This window comes from Penaeus japonicus, unplaced genomic scaffold (genome assembly GCF_977035675.1).
Source record: "Penaeus japonicus unplaced genomic scaffold, GWHDUDI00000001_assembly GWHDUDI00000012, whole genome shotgun sequence".
Taxonomy (NCBI): Eukaryota; Metazoa; Arthropoda; class Malacostraca; order Decapoda; family Penaeidae; genus Penaeus; species Penaeus japonicus.
In genome coordinates this window covers 16584125-16593046 of record NW_028234414.1, presented here as the reverse complement: position 1 = coordinate 16593046, position 8922 = coordinate 16584125, and positions in this window count along the sequence as shown.

The window sequence follows — 8922 nt, the reverse complement described above, 5'->3', positions numbered from 1 at the left end:
GCCAGACTAGTAAATGCCATAGACGAGGCAGCCTCAGAGACCATCTCCAAAACTCGTCCGTGGTCCGGGTGTTTCAAGGACGCCTGGTACTACAATGATGAGATTAAAGAGGTCAACCACAGAATCAATATGTGCAGAAGACACTTCTGCAGACAGAGAAACCCTGAGAACCACGCTCTTCTGAGAGAGGCTCTCAAGGATGCTCAGGGAACTGCTAAGAGGGTAAAGCAGGAAAAGTGGCTGGAGTGGTGTGAGTCCTTTGGCCACTAAACCTCCCTTTCAGAACTGTGGAACCATATCAGACGGGCCACAAATCGTTCAGCCCCCCAAAAGACCCACCATGACCCGCGATCGGAGGCGGAGAGACTGGCACTCGAGTTCTCTGCTAGAACAAGTAGCGTCGGCCCACCAGCAGAGTTGAGGGCATGCCAAGAAGAACTGCTCCCAGACATCAGAGAAAAGGCGGTCGAGCCTGATGATGCAGATGTCATGTTCTCTCTGAGGGAATTACGGCGGACATATAAGACCAGTTCCCGGTCAGCCCAGGGTTGTGATGGGATCTCCTACCCCATCATTTCCCGCCTAGGACATGAAAGTGAGCTTGCACTCTTGCATCTCATCAACAAGTCCTGTGAAACTTCCTCGCTACCACAATGCTGGAAGAGGGCTAACATAGTTCCCGCCCCCAAACCAAAAGAGCCAGGACGGTACCGTCCCATCTCCCTACTCAGCTGCCTGGGAAAGACAGCAGAGAAAATGGTACTGAATCGGTTCCAATAGAAATTGGGACCTCCACATGAACACCTACACGGGTTCACAAGGGGTAAGAGCATTGCTCACAGCATGGCCACCTTACTGAGCACTGTCAGCAACAACAGCTCTGTCATTGTCTTCCTAGACCTGGAAAAGGCTTTTGAACTGGCAAGCCCACTCGCCATTCAGGAGATCCTGATCCGCAAGGGAATCAAAGGCAGACTACTTGCCTGGATTGGTGATTATTTTCGGAACAGAACTGCCAGAGTGAAGTTCCAAGAGCACCTTTCCAGGCATTTGCCCCTGGAGAATGGCACCCCACAAGGAGGGGTCCTTAGCCCGGCTCTGTTTAACACCCTCATGTTAAACATCCTCAGCATTCCGCTTCCATCGGGGTGCAAGATCATTTCATATGTAGATGATCTTGCAATTATCTCTACTGGGAGACGAAATGAGAATCCAGTCAGAAAGGCCCAGCGTTGTCTGGACCTAATATCTGAGGAATGCCGCAGAGTTGGGCTTAAGATTTCAGCAGCCAAATTGAAGGCAATGGCGCTGAAACATGATGTCCCCGATCAAAGACTGCGAGTCCAAGGTCTAGAGCTAGAGTGAGTACACGTCTACCAAAACTTGGGGGTGTGGGTTGATGAGAACCTCACCTTCAGCTCTGAGATCAAATATCTCTTAGACCGGACCAAGGCAAACCTCCGTCATGAGAGCTCTGTTGGGGTGGCGCTTAGGGGCTGGGCACCGTGTACTAAGATACTTCTATGTGCACGCTGTCCATCCCATTGTGGACTACGCCTCTGTTGCCCTGATTACAGTCAAGCCTGGACTCAGGAAAAGGCTTGACATCATACAAAACAAAGCCGCCAGGAGTATTCTGGGTACACCTGGGTGGGCTAAAGTTACCAACCTCTTCTTGGAGGCCAAACTTTTCCCCCTGGACACCTGGATCAATCAGATGTCGGCCCAGTTCTTTGCAAGTGTCCTATAGTCCCCGCCGGACTCGCAGCTAAGACAGAGAGTGCAGCATCGGCTTGCACAGGACCATGCATTCTTTGCTAACAACACCTGGCTGTGTTGAACCGCTTTGAGCTCAAAGAGACACTACTGGTTAAGGGCACGGACCTCCCCCACCCTGACTATGTCATAGCCCCACCGTGGGCACGAACCTTTATGGAGTTTTCTGTCATGAGCCTGTCAAAGAGAAAGACACAGTACTCACCGCCTCTATTAAGGGCAGAGGCGGAGAGGAATATCGCAGCAATCACGCTGCCGAATAGTAAAACCTACTTCACGGATGGTTTTGCAGCAAGGGGCATGGAGAAAGCTATGCGGGTATCAGACAATTCCTCCTTGCTTCAGGCAGAAGCAGTCGCTATTATGGGAGCCCTAGCCCATGCAGCTCAGATGGACGGGCATGTTGTCATACACACAGATTCTAGGGCCGCCATTGACAGCATGCAACAAAGCACGCCCCTTAATAACATTTATCTTGTAACCATGATTCTCACCATAGCTCAGAGAATCCTGGACCAGGATAGATGCATCATCATCAACTGGATCCCAAGCCATGTTGTTATGGAAGGGAACGACCTAGCTGACTGGTTAGCGGAGGAAGGCAGGAAGAAACCCTTGAGTAATCTTGTAGTGCATCCTAGCTGGGAACTGCTAAGGCGTAAAACGATGGTTGCAGGGCAGGTCGGTGCCCTGCAGTGACATAGAGAGAAAGTGAAATCCTCCCCCTCGGCCAGCTGGTACTCAGACGTCACAGACCATGAGTCACTGATACTTTCTCCTAAAATATCAAGGTGTGCTGAGGTCAGTCTGCACAAACTGAGAATAAGCTACCCTTATGCGTGGCAAATCATTCCCACTATTGGGCAAGATGAGCGACATTGTGAGCATTGTGGCACGCCGGACGCCAAATTAGAGCACTACCTGATGGAGTGCGAGCACACTCGCTTCCTCAGGCAGGGCCCAGAGACGACAGTCGCCAGGCTGGTTAGGTGGCTATGCCTGTCGCTTACCCCCTGGCAACTGGAGCGCCTACAGGAAATCCGACCGTCACGGTAAGCATTCAGTTATGATTATCAGATGAGTCAGCACTTAGAAATGATAGAGACCGGGCCGCCCCATCCACACAGCCCGGGCGAAGCGACGTCTTCGCAAATCTCTCTGAACTGAATATATATATATATATATATATATATATATTTGTATATATATATAAATATATATATATAAATATATATATATATAAATATATATATATACATATATATATATATATAAATATATATATATATATATATATATATATATATACCCCCGCCAAGGAACCACCTTGTCGTGGCGCGTGGGCTTGAACTCCTTTCTTGGACAAGCCTGCTCTGGATTTGGCCAGTCTCTCTGTCCCGTTGAGGTGACCTTCTAGCGGCGGGTTCTCTGAGGAGGGATGACTAAGTGTTCCTAGGTGCTGATCTAGTAGGTGGGGTCGCACCCCCCTGGTCCTCCCCCCAAGGGGGCCTACACCTACCCACGTGTTTGCCGTGCGTGGTGCCCCTGTGCGCTGGGAGACGGGAGTCCTGGAGGTTGAGCGATGCCGTGTATGAGTACGCCCTGCGGCTAGCAACACGCCTCTTTGGTCCTCTATTCCAGCAAGACGGGTGGCCTGATCTCGACTCGGTTAGGTCAATCGGCTGGTCTCTCTTGTGAGCTAGGCTAGGGTCAAGTAGCTCCTGCCTTGCAGGCAATCGCATGGTCTTGAGAGTGCCATTAACGCGAGGCCGGGGTTGCGTATATCCTCCCACCACCCCTGTGGCTCCTGAGCATGGACTCATACAAAGCTTCCCCTTGTTGGACTCCGTGGTGGGTGGGGGCGTGGGAGGATGAAATGAACCGCTTATTACATGGCAACCGTAACTCATAAACCCATGACTGACATCCCTGTTGACGAACCTTGCATGAAGATGACAAAGGCTGTCACCTTAGACCCCTTCGAGGGCTTTGATGACAAAAGGGAAAAGATGGGCAGGGATCTGGCGTCGGTCCAGGAAAACCCCACCCAAGTACCTCGGGCTGGACCCTCCAAACCAACCCCAGGCTCTGACAAATCTCTGGCGTCGGTCCAGACGAGAAGTCAATCAAAAAATGGAAGCCAGACAGGACCCTCCAACCCTACTGGCCCCACTGGCAAAACTCCGGCGTCGGTTCGGAGAAGAGGCAAACGACCTCGGACGGCTTCGGACTCAGAGGGCGAGTCTGCAGCCCCAAGTCGGTTCCCCCAGTTTAGGGTTCCTCCTAAACCGGAAGGATTCGACAATGCCTACCAGATGGTACGGGCTCTGGAAACCCAGAGACACTGCCGTCTGACGATTAGAATTGCCAGAGACAATGGCATGATAATCGTTCCAAAGGACCAAGCCACCCTCACCTTCCTCCAGAAGACTGACAAGCTCCTGGATGGGCGGAAGGTGAGCCTGTCGGCTCTGACTCCCGAAGAGAGGAAGTCCAAGATGGTGCTTCTTGGCTTTCCTCTGATGTATGACCTCGAGGTCATCACTGCACATTCCAAGGTGGTGGGCGCTTCTCGACTTTTGAAAGGGAAGCACCCAACCAGACAAGTCCTGGTCACTTTGGAGGGAGCTCCAGTTGCGTCCTTGGATCTTGGCAATTGGGGCTCTTACAGACTCAGGACATACGTCCCAGACCCGCTCCGATGCTTCACGTGCCAGAAGTACGGACACCACAAGGCCACTTGCTCTGCAAAGCCGAAATGTGGTGTCTGTAGTCAGGCACACAGAACAGAGGTGTGTCTCAAAGCACACAAAGATGGCAAGCGAGACATCACTGCCAAGTGCCCAAACTGCCATAAAAAACACCACGCCTGGAGCCTCGGATGTTCTGTCAGAAAGGAAGAGGCTCTTCGGCGGCAAGAGATCGTTGCAAAACGACCAGACTTTGTTCCCGCCCCTCTAGGCACGTATGTCTGGGGGCAGAACAAAGGGGTAAGGGCTCCCCCCTCTCCTAAGAGGAAGGAAGCACCGCCCAAAGCGAAACCAGCACCGGACGCCTCCAACACAAAAGAGTTCCCGGCGCTGGTGGATGTTCCAAGTCGGAAACAGACCCGGAAGGGGTCTGGGAACACCTCAAAGGCTACCCCAAGAGCGGAGAGTCCGACTTTGTTCACAGAGAAGGACTTGACGCTCCTGCTGAAGACAGTTGTCACAGCAGTTGCGACGGCATTGGGAAGGACCAGCGAGGAGACGGAGAAGGCAGTCGAGATAGCCATGACGGCAATGACTCAGACCGTCAATGCCTGAAGGAAAAGGACATGAGGCCCAAGGCCACAACTCCCCCTCCAACTCAGGGCGAGACTCCTTCTCCCACCCCAACTCAGGGCGAGCCCTGTCTCCCCGACAAACCTGCGGCCAAGACCACACTGGCAGAGCCTGCGCCCAAACCCCAAAGGGTGAGGAAGCCAAGGCCACCCAAAAAGAAGGCCAAGGCGACCAGGAATACTCCACCTCCCAGGAGACCCAGCCCTTCCAACTCGACCTGTCCTGACGACAGTGACGAGTCAAGTGAGGAAATCACACTCAGTGTGGAACTCACCAAGGAGTTGTCAGACTCCGAAATGTCTGACGTTACCCACACGGGGGCGTCGGACACAGAGACCGAATACCTTGACGTCAATGACTTAGTGAACGCAGACAAGCACTATGGCCACTAACTTAAGCATACTGCAGTGGAACATCAACAGCTTCTCCCCTAGGGCCGCCCTTCTCCACGCGATCGTGCGATCTCGGAACATTGATGTTGTCATGCTCCAAGAGACGCTAACAGGGGAATCTGTACGCTTCTCGGGATATCATCCCTTTGTGCTACCGAGTACGCAAGGTACCAGAGGCCTGATTACCCTTGTGAAGTCGACTATCCCCTGCTCCCTGATTGCCGATCCTGGGCAGTGCGGAGAAGGTGTCGAATCCCTTGCTGTTGAGATCCATTTGGCCGGGGGTCCTCTCAAGCTGTACAATGTATACAGTAGGCCAAACTGTAGGGGCTTAGATATCAGTGAAGCCTGTGCTGCTGCAGCACATGAGCTAATTCTTATAGGGGGGGACTTTAATGCCCACCACCCTATACTGGCTCCCACTCAGAGACGTGATATGGCAGGCTGCCATATAGCCGAGGTGCTAGAGTCATGCCCAGAGATTGCTCTTCTCAACAGCCAGGAGCCTACGCATGTTGGCGGGGGGGTCCTTGACCTCACCTTTGTCACTGCGGCTCTGGTCGAGAGAATTAGTTGGTCTGTGGACAACACTGCCACGAGCGATCATTATGGGATAGTCACCACCATCTTGGATGCTGGCCCGGCACCCATGCCCCAGCACAATCCTCGATGGAAGGTGGAAAGAGCCAACTGGAAAGCCTTCCAGGAGGCTCTGGCCGTGTGCCTCAGAACCAGTGACTCCTCACTTGATGATAATGTGGACATACTTGAGGCCAGACTAGTAAATGCCATAGACGAGGCAGTCTCAGAAACCATCCCCAAAACTCGTCAGTGGTCCAGATGTTTCAAGGACGCCTGGTACTATAATGATGAGATAAAGGAGGTTAACCACAGAATCAATATGTGCAGAAGACACTTTCGCAGACAGAGAACTCCCGAGAACCACACTCTTCTAAGAGAGGCTCTCAGGGATGCTCAGGAAACTGCTAAGAGGTTAAGCAGGAAAAGTGGCTGGAGTGGTGTGAGTCCTTTGGCCACCAAACCTCCCTTTCAGAATTGTGGAACCGTATCAGACGGGCCACGAATCGCTCAGCCCCCAAAAAGACCCACCATGACCCGCGGTCGGAGGCGGAGAGACTGGCACTCGAGTTCTCTGCTAGAACAAGTAGCGTCGGACTACCAGCAGAGCTGAGGGCATGCCAAGAACAACTGCTCCCAGGCAGGTATGCCCTCATCAGAGAAAAGGCGGTCGAGCCTGATGATACAGATGCCATGTTCTCTCTGAGGGAATTACGGCGAACATACAAGTCCAGTTCCCGGTCAGCCCCGGGTAGCGATGGGATCTCCCACCCCATCATTTCCCACCTAGGACATGAAGGTGAGCTTGCACTTTTGCATCTCATCAACAAGTCCTGGGAAACTTCCTCACTGCCACAGTGCTGGAAGAGGGCTGATATAATTCCCGTCCCCAAACCAAAGGAGCCAGGACGGTACCGCCCCATCTCCCTGCTTAGCTGTCTAGGAAAGACAGCAGAGAAAATGGTACTGAATCGGCTCCAATGGAAGCTGGGACCTCCACATGAACACCTACGCGGGTTCACAAGGGGCAAGAGCACTACCCACAGCATTGCCACCTTACTGAGCACTGTCAGCAGCAGCAGCGCTGTCATTGTCTTCCTTGACCTGGAGAAGGCTTTTGAACTGGCAAACCCGTTAGCCATTCAGGAGATCCTGATCCGCAAGGGAATCAAAGGCAGGCTGCTTGCCTGGATTGGCGATTACTTTCGGAACAGAACTGCCAGAGTGAAGTTCCAAGGTCACCTTTCCAGGCATTTGCCTCTAGAGAATGGCACCCCTCAAGGAGGGGTCCTTAGCCCGGCCCTGTTCAACATCCTCATGTTAAACATTCTCGACATTCCACTCCCAGCGGGGTGCACGATCATTTCATATGCAGATGATCTAGCAATTATCTCCACTGAGAGAAGAAATGTGAATCCAGTCAGAAAGGCCCAGCGTTGTCTGGACCTAATAACTGAGGAATGCTGCAGAGTCGGGCTTAAGATCTCAGCAGCCAAATCGAAGGCAATGGCGCTGAAACATGATGTCTGTGATCAAAGACTGCGAGTCCAAGGTCTAGAGCTTGAGTGGGTACACGTCTACCAATACTTGGGGGTATGGATCGATAAGAACCTCACCTTCCGCTCCGAGATCAAACATCTCTCAGACCGGACCAAGGCAAGGCTCTCTGTCATGAGAGCTCTGTCTGGGCGGCGCTTAGGGGCTGGACACCGCGTACTAAGATCTTTTTACGTGCACGCTGTCCGTCCCATTGTGGACTACGCCTCCGTCGCCCTGATCACAGTAAAACCTGGACTCAGGAAAAGACTCGACATAATGCAAAACGAAGCCGCCAGGATTATTCTGGGTGCCCCTGGGTGGGCTAAGGTTACTAACCTCCTCCTGGAGGCCAAACTCTTTCCCCTGGACACCCAGATTGATCAGATGGCGGCCCAGTTCCTTGCAAATGTCCTACAGTCCCCACTGGACTCGCAGCTAAGACAGAGAGTGCAGCGTCGGCTTGCACAAAACCAAGAACTCTTTGCTAACAACACCTGGCTGTCTCAAACAACCAGAGTGCTGAAACGCTTTGAGCTCAAAGAGACACTACTGATCAAGGGCATGGACCATCCCCACCCTGACTATGTCTCAGCCCCGCCGTGGGCACGATCCTTGATAGAGTTCTCTGTCATGAGTCTATCAAGAAGAAAAACGCAGTACTCACCGCCTCTATTGAAGGCTGAGGCGGAGAGGAACATTACAGCAATCACGCCGCTGAACAGTAAAACCTACTTCACGGATGGTTCTGTAGACCCCACCACCCGCACTGCAGGCGCCGGTTTTGCAGCAAGGGGCATAGAGAAAGCTATGCGGGTATCAGACAATGCCTCCTCGCTCCAGGCAGAGGCAGTAGCTATTATGGGAGCCCTAGCCCATGCAGCCCAGACGGACGGGCATGTTGTTATACACACAGACTCTAGGGCCGCCATTGACAGCCTGCAACAAAGCACGCCCCTTGATAACGTTTACCTAGTAACCTCGATTCTCACCATTGCTCAGAGAATCCTGGATCAGGGAAGACGCATCATCATCAACTGGATCCCAAGCCATGTTGGTATTGAAGGGAATGACGTAGCTGACAGGTTAGCGGAGGAAGGCAGGAAGAAACCCTTGAGTGATCTTGTGGTGCATCCTAGCCGGGAACTGCTAAGGCGTAAAACGATGGTTGCAGGGCAGGTCGGTGCCCTGCAGCGACACAGAGAGGAAGCGAGAACCTCCCCCTCGGCCAGCTGGTACTCAAACGCCACAGGCTATGAGTCGCTGATACTCTCTCCCAGAATATCAAGGTGTGCTGAAGTCAGTCTGCATAGACT